General features: G+C 44.7%; 1 long non-coding RNA gene across 1 annotated transcript in view; it reads left to right on the top strand.

Moving 5' to 3' along the window:
* Window positions 1-3287, top strand: part of LOC106723197 — a 13219-nt gene extending 9932 nt beyond the window's left edge. The window contains exon 2 of the long non-coding RNA XR_001359157.1: window positions 2528-3287. This is a non-coding gene — a long non-coding RNA (uncharacterized LOC106723197). The remainder of the gene's footprint in view (window positions 1-2527) is intronic.
* The last annotated feature ends 1678 nt before the right edge of the window (window positions 3288-4965 follow it).

The following is a 4965-nucleotide window of genomic DNA, read 5'->3' as shown; positions in this document are numbered from 1 at the left end:
CCCATCCCCTGCCGGCGGCTACCTGGGGTACAGAGGCTCAGTGGGCACTGGGTACTCATACCCCTCTTATTCCAGCCAGCTCAACAGATACCGCTACGGAGGCTGCGGGCCATGCTAAAGCAGCAGGAATATGTGTGACAGAAAGGAATAGCCAAGAAATGGGGAACAAGATTCAGATTCAGGAATGAGCAGAGGGACATTGTTTCCAGAGGCACAAAACACCCACTGCTTCTCTATGCTGCGGGTGCCGAGGGCGCTCAGGAGCTCTGAAAATCTTTCCAGTGCATGAAGATCTCTTTTCTGTAATACTCCCTCTCTTTATTAATGATAGCAGGCTAAGATCTACCACCCTCTTCCCCTGGTGCCTGAGGGGCTCAGCCTGGCTCAGTCCCATGGCTTTTGGGGCTCCCTCGGCATGAGGTGTGCCCAAGAGCCTCAGACCTCCCTATCCTCACCTCAGATATCTCAGGAAGTAGCTCACTATCTCCCCAGATAAGTATGGAGCAAGATACTTCCTCTCATCTGAAAGGGAACAACATCTTATAGCATCAACTGAAACCATAGCATACATATTTGAAGAGATCGAGCACCATGCACTTTGGAAGCAGGTATGAAAACCCAGAAGTGATGAAGCTTAGCATAAACAAACCTTAATGTGAGGTTTCTTTTTGACACACCTTAGAGCACAGAAACATTAAATAGAAACCCTCCCTCTGCAAGCCAGAGCCAATAGGGTGTTGCAGCCATATCTATAAACTAAATAAAAAACTGCTATAGCTACCTCTCCATCACTACAGTTAAAAGCCCATTTCTGGAGTTGCAGGAAGCATTATATTAAGATCCCTAACTGGTCTAAATATACATGGACCTTGTCTATGTTCTCTGTACATATCTGCCTTAAAGTTGCAAAGTAAGTGATATTTGGCATCAAAGCAATTGTAGGCTCAAAGCCACCTAAGGAATTCATGTGATCACCAATCCCTTCTGTAGGTGACAACATCATGGACTAATGATTGGGAAGTTCACACCGACCAATCACCACAACTAGGAAGACGTTTTGCATGAAGTTCTCTTTTCTGTAATACTCCATATCTTTCTGAATGATGTCGCTATGCCCTTACTCATGTAGCAGACCAGGTACGCAATCATTCAAAATCCACTTTGCATGACTAAAGCCATGTAGAAGGGAATTAACAGCCAATCCCAATGTGACCATGTGTGGCAAATGCATTAGTTTCTTGCCTTTAGCTTTTAAGAAAATGCATTTCAACATGTAAAGTGAAAAGCTATGCAAACTGCTTCAATCTCCGGAAATATGTTCTTTGTACTCTTCATTTTGTTTGCTTTGAAAATGTATGTTTCTCTTCTCATTCCCATTAAAAAAAATCAGATTGCACCCTAATATCAGCCTTTGGTTTTCTTCGTCTCTTGTTGTTTTATGAACCACTCATTGAAATGCACCTCCTTCATGAGAAGTATTGGTAGTTTTGCTGTTTCCATGCTGTTTTGAAATTTCATCCATAGGCTATAATGTGGAAGCTCAAAACACCCTATAACTTTGTTACAATCAGTTCCATTCTGTTACTAATCAGGACCTCTCCCATCCAGGGCATCTCCCTTCCTCCGGCCAAGCTGGGAAATGGTATAAAAGCAGTCGCTACTCAGGGCTGACTAGTATATTGCCCCAACCTGCTCCATGCTGTAGTTATCCAAGGTTATCTGAGAACTTTTCAGGCAACACACGGACAATGAGTAAAAAAAAACATTTGCATGCATCTCAGTGTGATGTGCAATCAACTCTGTTCTGTTACTAATCAAGACCTCTCCCATCCAGGGCATCTCCCATCCTCCGGGCAAGCTGGGAAATAGTATAAAAGCAGTCGCTCTTCAGCGTTCCTTTATACACATCTCTTCACCTCTCCACCCCAGAGAACCCAGTAAGTTTGAAAACTCTCAGTATCTCCTTCTGCTTGTGAATCTATTGCTTTAGCAACTACTGTAGAATTGTTCTGCAAAAATACTCTGAGGTTTCATCCTGTTGTGGCCTTTTTCTACCTTTTGGGTTGGAGGAGTGGGTGGATCAGGCTATGTCTCCACTTCTTGAGTTGTAGCTGTCTGTGCCCACTCACAGCTGGGCTGGTTTTAAATTGCTGTGCAGGCATTCATGGTCAGGGTTTCATGGTCGTACACCTGAGCAGTGCAGCACTCAGCTCAGGCCAGCTGGCCAGAAGTTTCCCTGGCCTTGCAGTTGGGCTTTATAGCATAGGCTTCTGCATCTGTCTGCAAGATGTGCTGTTTGATGTGGGGAGAAGGGAGGTTGTGCACAAAGGCTTCAGAGGCATTGCTTAGGAGGGAGGGAAGAGGTTTTCCAGACTGAAAGATGAGGTAGACAGAGAGATGGAAGCAAACAGCAAATTCACCTTCTCCCTGGAGACCACAGGCTCCTAGAGCAGAGCACACGTCTGCAGGAGCTGTACTCTGATTCCTCACGTGCGTTATGTTCCCCTCTTTCCCTCCTGTGTTTCAGGCCAACCTCCACTGCAGGAACATGTCTTCCTACGGACAGCTGATCAGCTCCCGCTGCTACAACCCCTGTGAGGTGACCTGTCCGCGGCCATATGCCAATGCCTGGAACGAGCCCTGCGTGACGTCCTGCGGTGACTCCAGGGCCGTGGTCTACCCACCCCCGGTGGCCATCACCTTCCCCGGACCCATCCTCGCCTCCTGCCCCCAGGAGAGCTACGTGGGCACCTCAGAACCCCAGTGCATTGGCGGCCCATACACTGCCGGCGGCTACCTGGGGTACAGAGGCTCAGTGGGCACTGGGTACTCATACCCCTCTTATTCCAGCCAGCTCAACAGATACCGCTACGGAGGCTGCGGGCCATGCTAAAGCAGCAGGAATATGTGTGACAGAAAGGAATAGCCAAGAAATGGGGAACAAGATTCAGATTCAGGAATGAGCAGAGGGACATTGTTTCCAGAGGCACAAAACACCCACTGCTTCTCTATGCTGCGGGTGCCGAGGGCGCTCAGGAGCTCTGAAAATCTTTCCAGTGCATGAAGATCTCTTTTCTGTAATACTCCCTCTCTTTACTAATGATAGCACTATGCCCTTATTCAGGTAGCAGAGCAGGTATGCAATCGTTCGCTACCCACTTTATGACTAAAGTGGCGTAGAAGGAAGTTAGCATCCACCACAATGTGACTGTTTATGCCAAGTTGTACCACCTGCTTATGGCCTTCAGCTTTTAACAAAATCCATTTCAGCATGTAAAATGTAGAATCTATGCCCTTATTCAGGTAGCAGAGCAGGTATGCAATCGTTCGCTACCCACTTTATGACTAAAGTGGCGTAGAAGGAAGTTAGCATCCACCACAATGTGACTGTTTATGCCAAGTTGTACCACCTGCTTATGGCCTTCAGCTTTTAACAAAATCCATTTCAGCATGTAAAATGTAGAATAAGAAAAGCTACTTGGTGCTTTCCTTGTGTAACTCTTTTTCCTGACTCAAAGGACTTATTTTCCTGAAAAGTGGGATTGTTGAAATCTAGCACTGTGAGAAGAAAAGAAGACCAGCTTGTGTGCATGCAGCTTTTTGGAGTGGAGGATTGGTTGTAGACCTGTTTCAAACTCTGGAAATATGTTGTTTCTCTTTCTCATTCTTTGGCTTTGAAAATGTATGTTTCTCTTCTCATTCCCATTAAAAGAAATCAGATTGCATCCTAATATCAGACTTCTGGTTCATTTGCCTGTTTACTTGTTTTATAAACCACTCATTGAAAGGCACTTCAGTCAGGAGAAGTATTGGTAGTGCTGTGCACTGCCTATAACCCACTGGCCCATGCCAATGATATAAAATCCAAGTTTTTGAAATGATAAACGGCATTGCCAACAACCAGTACAAATAACCTTCCCCCGTCATAACTTACACCCATGGTATGGAGCAGCAATGCACCGTTTACTGACTGGACATGAACCAGCAGATGTTTACCAGAGGTTCACGTCCATAGTCCAATGCTGATGTTTCAGGATCCGTGTTGGCTGTACTGCTGAACAGTCCACATCTGGGCTATTGCAAACCACTGGAAAGAAGCTATCAGTTCATACATTCTACATCCACTATTTGCTTTTAGTAATACCTGGATAAGTAGGTGGCCAAAACTATTCCTATTTGGGTGGGAAATATCAACATTTCATTTTTTTCCCCAGATTTATTTTATTTAAATATGTATAAATTGTCTCGCAAAATGTAAGCTCAGGAATAAGACTGGTATCAGATAAAAATGTGTTTGGGAATTCTGGTCTTTGATCTTTAGAGCAGTTAAAAACGTGGAAGTAGGTCTTGAGAATGCAACATATCTGATCTTTTTAGCTGTAAGAAAATTTCTCCTGGTGTGTGTTTCAAGTGAGTTTCAGTGAAGTGTCTACCAGACTTAGTATTGCACTGGAACACTTTCACCTAATTGCCAAATTCAGGAGGTGCATGTGCACCCATTTGCACCATCTCTGCCCCGCCACTGGGTTACACTAATGGGTCTCTCCAGCTCTAGCAAATCTCTTGCATCAAGGACGCATGGCACATTAAGATTTGGTGTACAGGTGGTGAGACACCATTCAAAGACTAGGAGGGAATTCCTGCCTGAGATACATTTGAGAACAAATTGACCTGGCCTTTATTTTTTGAAGGGACAAAGGTGCTACAGGTGGTTTGGTTTGGTTTTTATACATGTAATAAATGTACACGTCCCTTACATGCCTACATGCATCTCAACTTCTCTATGTTGCCCGGAGCACATGTTCCAAGTTCTTATACTCTTCTCCCAAATACCAATAGGATGCTATCAGAGAATACATGGGAGAGTTTTAGGAACCAACACAGCAACTCTTGACTTGTCTTTATAAAATGAATGCTTTGCATCCAGATCTTCCTCTTGTCATAACCCAATGATTTTTAGTGCCT

The sequence above is a fragment of the Alligator sinensis genome, unplaced genomic scaffold, assembly GCF_000455745.1.
Source record: "Alligator sinensis unplaced genomic scaffold, ASM45574v1 scaffold182_1, whole genome shotgun sequence".
Lineage (NCBI taxonomy): Eukaryota > Metazoa > Chordata > Crocodylia > Alligatoridae > Alligator > Alligator sinensis.
The sequence above is the reverse complement of the archived record's forward strand: the minus strand, read 5'-3'. Positions and strand labels throughout refer to the sequence as shown.